We start from the raw sequence: 7,969 nt of genomic DNA on the forward strand, positions 1-7,969 counted from the left end.
TCATGCGCGCCCCGGGTCCCCGCCCTCTGGCTCGCTCGCCGTCTTGGGGGTCCCGGGCAGGCGCCCGAGTCCAACGGCAGCACGAACGTCGGTGCGCCCCGCGCCACCGTCCGCCTCCCCCTGCTCCCCTGCTCCCCTGCAGCCAGCCGTGGGCTGTTTCCTCTCTGCGCTCCCGGCCCTTCCCTTCCCGGGCTCCGCAGGGCCACTCCCCAGGGCCGAGAGCTCTGGGCGGAGGGCGAGGTCGCGGGCCACAGCGTTGCCTGGTGGTGTGGCGGGTGTCTCCGCGTGGTTCTGGGCAGGTCGGGCTCGGCCGCGGCGCGGAGCGCAGGCGAGGGCTGGGTGTGGTACAGGGCCGGGCCGGGACGTGGCAAGGCCGCACCCGCCTAGGTGCCCAGGTGGCCGAGAGGATGGCGGCGGGCCGCGCCCGGGTCGGACTCCTGCCCAGCGGCCAAGAGCGGTGAGGCTTGCGTTCGGGGCTGGGTGGGGGGCGGTGGGTGACGGGGCTGGGTCGTCCCGGCATGCGAGAGCTCCGACCCACCCCTTCGGCATGGCCGAGAACCGGCCTCGGCCCGGGATGTAGGTGCGAGGAGGGCGCGCTCTCCAGGACCCCGAAGTCCTGCGCGCGTCGCTCGAGGGCTCTGAGCGCGGGTAGCCTCTGCCCGGCGATGGGTCTGCGCCGCATCGCCTCTGGGGCCCGCTCTCCGTGCATCGCGGCGGCACAGTGGGGGTGACGCCCCCCGAGCGGGACGCGCGGGCAGCAGTGGCGAGCGCTCGATCAGGCCGGCCGCGGCGATGGCTGCCGCTCCGGGCCCCCCGCTGCGGCTCTGGCCGGTGTTGCGGAGGCCGGTTGCCAGTGAAGGCGCGGCGGGGACAGGGGCGGAGCGGGGCGGGGCGGGACAGAGGGCGGGGACAAGAGGAGGGGAGACAAGGGGCCAGTGGGCGGGGATACGCGGAGGGGACACGGCCGAGGCGGGAGGGACAGGGGAGGGGCCAGGGGCCGTGGCCCGGGCTGCGAAGACATATGGAAAGGACGGGAGCGCTTTCAGAGAGAGCTGAGTAGCAAGGGTCTGGACTCTCATCTGAATGGTGGGCAGAGCCCTTAAGGCAGGGGAACACTCTCCTCGGCTGCCATCTCATCTCGCGTGCATTTGGGGAATGGCACCCGAGTTTAGGTCCTGAGACGTGATTCGTGATCCTCTGCTGCCCTCTCGTGGGCATTTTGGGAATAACACCTGAACGTCGGGCGGCAAGTGGAGGTCATTATGCATCTGCGTTCTCTGCTGCCATCCGGTGGGAAGTTTGGGAATAACATGACAGTGGCGCTCATAAAGTCATCTCTGCCGCTTTTTCATGTTTATTTTGAAAAGAACCCCCCAGGGCATGCCATTATGAAAAGTTTTTCTCTGCTGCCATCTCGTGGGTATTTTGAAAATAACGCCCAAGTGCAATGTCAGGATGCACACAAGATGGGTGCAGAAAACAATTTTGTATCTGAACTGCACTCAGATTTTATTCCCCCAATTCACACCAGATAGCAGCAGAAAACAAGTTTACGATGAAATATACCTGGGCGTTATTTTCAATGTGCCCGCAAGATGGCAGCAGTAACAATGTTTCAAGACACGCGTTTGTCTGTATAACGTGTGGTGGGATGTTTTTGTCTCCGACCGCTCTTACCAGTTTGTAATATGTGATTGGCTTAAAGGAATTCAATGCTGGTATAAATCAGGAGAGAGAATAGAAACAAACTCAAACGCATTTCAGGATCATATGATCAGAGACGACATTTGTTGTTAAAGCCGGCTTACGTTTGGTTGGCATACATAGACATGTGTTTGAAAGTTATTAACATAAACTACATATGTTTTAGCTGGATATAAAAAAAATAAGTTTAATTAGCTGTGTTACACGGTATGTAAAGAAAGGGTTGGTGTGGCGTTCTGACTATCGACTAGGGCCTGTCCAGGTAGGAATCTGGGATCCGATCAGCTTGTGAGGTTAATTTCCATAGAACCTTTTTTCCCCTCCCACTTGCGTAGGGGCCAGTGGAGACCTGCAGGCGATTTCTCTAACCCAGTTCTAGCATGTGTGTTAGGGGAAGACGGGGTGCCTGGGGGATGAGGGATGGGGGAGACTTGGAGGCCGTTTCTCCATTCCAGTACAAGGCCAGTATGTGAGGGCGTAAGGGGCACTGGCAAACATGGGAGGAGCGACCCGAAGGCGAATCGTCCACGTTGGCAGAAGCTTTGTGTGTGGCGGCCTAGGGAGCGCGGGGGGGGGGAGGGTCCCGGAATAATGGTTGAGGGGAGACCTAGAGGGGCACCCTCCATCATGGCTCCTGCCCGATGGCGAGGGGCAGAGTCGTCCCCCGTGTAAAGAGAGAAGGTGAGAGACGTGGAGCCGAATCCATCATCTCCGCTTCGGGCAGCCCGTGAGTGGCAGAGCGGGTGCCTGCGGCATGGCGGGGACGACACTTAGAGGTGACTTCTCTCTCCCTGCTCCGGTCTGTACGAGAAGCGGAGCGGGCGCCCGGGGCAGGGGCTGCGCTTCTGCCAGTCGCAGCTCTCGCGAGCATTTCCTCCAGGTTTGTTTCTTCCAGACCAGTTCCCGGAATCCAGTTGCCGGAATCCAGTTCCCGGGGGCCCGATCTGAAGCCAGCGCCTCCCGCGGGCGAACGTTCCCCGAAACCCCGGCGGAGAGCGGGAGGGCGGGGCCGGAGCCGCCACGTCGCGTTTTCGGGTCCTGTGGTGGAAGCGGTTCGGCGGGAATTTGGGGGAGGGAAGCGTTGGCTGTGGAGGTGATGAGGTTCGGGGACGAGGCGGGACCGCGGCCGGACCTAGGTCAAGTCGCCGAGGGAGGCAAAGGGAAGGAGCGGCTTCCCGTGGGCGAACACCGCCGCACGGTTGGCGGAGACGCGTCGGTCTGAGGACGCGGCCGAGCGAGGGCCGGTGTGGAAAATTGTGTTTTTTTCTTTTTTCTGCGTAGTGTCGGCTCGTGCCCGGTGTCATTTTGCGTGTGGCCGCCTAGCGTCCCCAGCGACATTGACGTGGGTCCAATTTGGGGATCCATTCTGCTCTGTGTGTTCGATTTTCTGCCGAGACCACCATGTTTCGGTTACTGTCGATTTCTTTTTTTTTGGTGGCGAGTAACGTGGAAATCGGGAATTCAAACTTGACGCCACGTCTGCCGCATCCTGGGTAGTTCATCCATGACACCCAGCGTATTGGCTGGTGACGTAGAGGCCCACAGCGTCCCAACACAGGAGTACTCGGGATATTTAGAATAAGCGTTTATTGTCGGAGTCTCGGTTATCTGAGAAGGCAGTAGGTGAACACCTTCCCAAACCGCCACATTTTCCCCATCCTGCTCAGGGTATTTAATGGCACATCTGGGCATTTTTCGGGGGCTGCGTGGGCGTTCTGAGGCCGGTCATGCTTCATGGAGCCATCCCTCTTGTCACGTGGTCCTCCAGTGCCATCAGCAACCCCAGAATAAAGATGGGAGTAGTCTGGAAAGCGCGCTAGATCCGAAGGATTGTGATTAGTAAGCACGAAGGTATCGATCGTTCGTTCCAGTGAAATTTTGTGCGGCAGGGGACCTTTCAAGCTACGTGTGAAGCCAGGGAGTGCAATCTACTGTTAAGCTACAGTGCACGGAAAAGCGAAGCCTGGGATGCTGTGCGTCCTCTACTGCAGGGTCCCAACCGGGCCCTTCTTCACTAGGACTGAATAGGGGTTGGGGAGAAGGGTCGGTTTTCAAAGGACCCGGCAGAGATGCGGCTCGATATGGAGAGTTCTTTCTTTTCTTATTTTCATATTTGGTGTAAGACGGGTAAGGAGTAAACATAGGTTTATCAATTTCTTGTTTCGTATTCTAGAAGAACTACGGTATTCTGAGTCCTGCCCATATTATGGGGGAGTTGCCTCTATCCTAATTTCCCCTTGCCTTTCCCCCTCGCTGACAGCCGTCACGGGCATGCTGATTGCTGTAAAATGGGTGCCTATTTCTGGGTGGAGCAAACACTGAGATTTGAATATTTCCCGCTCTTACCTGGATTCCACCTCTTTCCCTACCCCCGATCAAAGATGTCTAGACTCGACCGCCAGGTGAAGTTGAATTTGAGAAAACCAACGAGCACTTTTCTTCTGTCACCAGGCGGGTTAACGGTTGGGATCCCACTAGCTCCTGTGAACTGCTGCAGCCGAGAGGTCACGAACGTCTGTTGGCAGAGGAGAGCAGTATTTTTATTTTCCCTGTCAGTCTTTGATCTATTTCTGCAGGGTCTGGGAGAATTTAGAAGTGCTGCCAGTCTGTTCGTACATTCAGATTGGTGCGAAAAAAGTATTTGTGCAGCTAAGTTCTTGGACTTAAAATCTCAAGCTCGCTCGCGCGCTCTCTCTCTCTCTCTCTCTCTGTCTCTCTCTCTCTCTGTCTCTCTCTCTCTCTCTCTCTCTCTCTCTCTCTCTCTCTTTCTTTCTTCTGTGTTATTATTACTGGAGAACGGGGTCCTCTCCCGGCACGTTGTCCAGGTTCCTGATGTCTCGGACAAAGAATTGAGTAAGACACCGAAATACATCGGAAAAGTTTTCTTAGGAAGGAAAGTCCACTTCCAGACGTGGAAGCGGGCCTGAGCAAGAGAAGCGTGGCTCAAAAGGCCCGGTAGCCAAGACTTCAGGCTTTTTATCCCTTTTTGCTGTGTTTGGTTACTTCGACTGGGCTTCCTTGATTGACAAGGAAGATTGACAGCACCCAGTGAGTCATCATTTTGCCTTCTGAACGTGTTTGTTCCCAGCATTCAGTCTGTTATAATATGAATGAACTTCTAGGCATAGGCAGCATATTATAATGATGGTCTAATGAGACCCAGGTGAGTGAAGGTCGTTGGGGTCTGCATTGCCCATGTGCCAGTCAGTGGCTTAAACTGGTACCTAATTCTCTGCCTACTGGTTGCTTTGTGTGAGTGCAAAAAAATGCCTTCTGGCTTGCTTAATTGTGGGCGGATTCGGGTGGACCCCGTCTAGGATAGGATGACCTCCGTGTCTTTGCAGGCAGACCCGAAACCCCCTCACTGTCCCGCCTACCTCTTTTCTAAGAGCCACGAACCGCCTTATTAGTATGGATGTGGAGGGACGGAGGTCTCTTCTTCTGTATCTGCTTCCTGTTTAGAATGGCCACAGTCCTTGACTCCAGGGTGCCTTAGGCTTTTGCCGCCCCCTCCTTTTGCGGCCATCCAGCCAGGGTGCCCCTGGACGCCCCGGGCCCTGCTCGCTCGCAGCCGCGGGCACCCGGGGCAGACGACGGAGCCCGAGGGCTACAGGAACATCGGTGCGCCCCGCGCCACCGCCCGTCTCCACCTGCTCTCCTGCAGCCGGCCTTGGGCTGTTACCTCTCTGCGCTCCGGGCCCTACCTTTCCTGGGCTCCGAGGGGCTGAGCCCCAAGGGCGGAGGGCGCTGGGCGGAGGTTAGTGTCTCGGGGCGAAGCGTTGCCCGGTGGTGTGGCCACTGTCTCGGCGGGGTTTGGGGCGGGCGGGGCTCGGCCACGGCGGGGAGCGCAGGGGAGGAATGGGTCTGGGTCAAGGCCGAGTATGGACGTGGCAGGGCCGCCGCGGCCTAGGAGCCCCGGTGGCCGAGAGATTCGCGGGCCTCGCCCGTGCCGGGTCGTGGCGCGCAGCCAAGATTGGGGAGGCGGGTGGTCCGGGGCCTGGGCAGGACCGCGCCCAGGTCGGACTCCTGCCGAGCGGCCAAGTGCCATGAGGCTTGCGTTCGAGGAGTGGGGTGGGGGACGGGGCTGGGTCGTCCCGGCATGCGAGAGCTCCGACCCACCCCTTCGGCATGGCCGAGAACCGGCCTCGGCCTGCGATGTAGGTGCGAGGCGGGCGCGCTCTCCAGGACCCCGAAGTCCTGCGCGCGTCGCTCGAGGGCTCTGAGGGCGGGTAGCCTCTGCCCGGCGATGGGTCTGCGCCGCATCAGCTCTGGGGCCCGCTCCGTGCAGCGCGGCGGCACAGTGGGGGTGACGCCCCCCGAGCGAGACGCGGGCAGCACTGGCGAGCGCTCGATCAGGCCGGCCGCGGCGATGGCTGCCGCTCCGGGCCCCCCGCTGCGGCTCTGGCCGGTGTAGCGGAGGCCGGTTGCCAGTGAAGGCGCGGCGGGGACAGGGGCGGGGCGGGGCGGGGCGGGACGGAGGGCGGGGACAAGAGGAGGGGAAAGAAGGGGCCAGTGGGCCGGGATACGCGCAGGGGACACGGCCGAGGCGGGAGGGACAGGGGAGGGGCCAGGGGCCGTGGCCCGGGCTGCGAAGACATATGGAAAGGACGGGAGCGCTTTCAGAGAGAGCTGAGTAGCAAGGGTCTGGACTCTCATCTGAATGGTGGGCAGAGCCCTTAAGGCAGGGGAACCCTCTTCTCGGCTGCCAGCTCATGTCGCCTGCATTTGGTTAATAGCAGCAGAGTTTAGGTCCTGAGGCGTGATTCGTGATCCTCTGCTGCCCTCTCGTGGGCATTTTGGGAATAACACCTGAACGTCGGGCGGCAAGTGGAGGTCATTATGCATCTGCGTTCTCTGCTGCCATCCGGTGGGAAGTTTGGGAATAACATGACAGTGGCGCTCATAAAGTTAATTCTGCCGCGCTTTCATGTCCATTTTGGAAAGAACCCCCAGGGCATGTCATTATGACGGGTTTTGCCTCCGCTGCCATCTCGTGGGTGTTTTGAAAATAACAGGCAAGTGTACGTCATCATTAAAGTTTACCTCCTGCTGCCATCTGGTGGCCATTTCGGGAACGACACCAGAGTGCAGGAACTAGAACCAAGTTACTCTTTGCTGCCATCTGGTGGACATTTCGGGAATAAAAGGGCCGCGCACCCCGCTCCCTCGCCAGCCCTCACTTGTGCTCCTGCAGCCGGCCCTGAACTGTTTCCTCTGAGTGCTCGGGGCCCGTCCCTTCCGGGGCTCCGCGAGGCCGAGCCCCAAGGGCGGAGGGCGCGGGGCGAAGCGTTGCCCGGTGGTGTGGCCGCTGTCTCCGCGGGGTTTGGGGCAGGCCGGGCTCGGCCACGGCGGGGAGCGCAGGGGAGGGATGGGTCTGGGTCAAGGCCGAGCATGGACGTGGCAGGGCCGCCGCGGCCTAGGAGCCCCGGTGGCCGAGAGATTAGCGGGCCTCGCCGGGCCCGGGGGTCCTACCGAGCGGACAAGCCTGGGGAGGCGGGTGGTCGGGGACCCGGGCGGGTCCGGGATGCGAGAGCGCCCGCCCGGTCCATCGGCCAGGCCGCAAACCGGCCAAGACCCGCGGGGCTTTTGCGCGGCCCGCGGAACCCGCACCCCCCGCCCCCGCCCCGCCACCGCAACCCCGTTACCCGCCCATCCCCCGCCACGCCCCCCTCTCCAGGTCGTGCGGTGCAAGCGCGGACGACTCCGGCGCCCGGGAGGCAGGCTCGGGCTCTTGTGGTGGAAGGCGACAACTCCTTCCGTCAAGGATCATGGCACCCCGAAGGCGCCCGATCTCGTCGGATCTCGGAAGCTAAGCAGGGTCGGGCCTGGTTAGTACTTGGGTGGGAGACCGCCTGGGATTACCGGGTGCCGTAGGCTTTTGCCGCCCCCTCTTTTTGTCGCCCTCCAGCCAGGGTGCCCCTGCGCGCCCCGGGTCCCCGCCCTCTGGCTCGCTCGCCGTCTTGGGGGTCCCGGGCAGGCGCCCGAGTCCAACGGCAGCACGAACGTCGGTGCGCCCCGCGCCACCGTCCGCCTCCCCCTGCTCCCCTGCTCCCCTGCAGCCAGCCGTGGGCTGTTCCTCTCTGCGCTCCCGGCCCTTCCCTTCCCGGGCTCCGCAGGGCCCCTCCCCAGGGCCGAGAGCTCTGGGCGGAGGGAGAGGTCGCGGGCCAAAGCGTTGCCTGGTGGTGTGGCGGGTGTCTCCGCGTGGCTCTGGGCAGGTCGGGCTCGGCCACGGCGCGGAGCGCAGGCGAGGGCTGGGTGTGGTACA

General features: G+C 61.2%; 1 pseudogene; it reads left to right on the forward strand.

The window, feature by feature from the left end:
- Window positions 1-7,462: 7,462 nt before the first annotated feature.
- On the forward strand, window positions 7,463-7,581 carry LOC111735709 (annotated as a pseudogene).
- Window positions 7,582-7,969: the final 388 nt, after the last annotated feature.

This window comes from Pteropus vampyrus, unplaced genomic scaffold (assembly GCF_000151845.1).
Source record: "Pteropus vampyrus isolate Shadow unplaced genomic scaffold, Pvam_2.0 Scaffold1000005659, whole genome shotgun sequence".
Classification (NCBI taxonomy): Eukaryota; Metazoa; Chordata; class Mammalia; order Chiroptera; family Pteropodidae; genus Pteropus; species Pteropus vampyrus.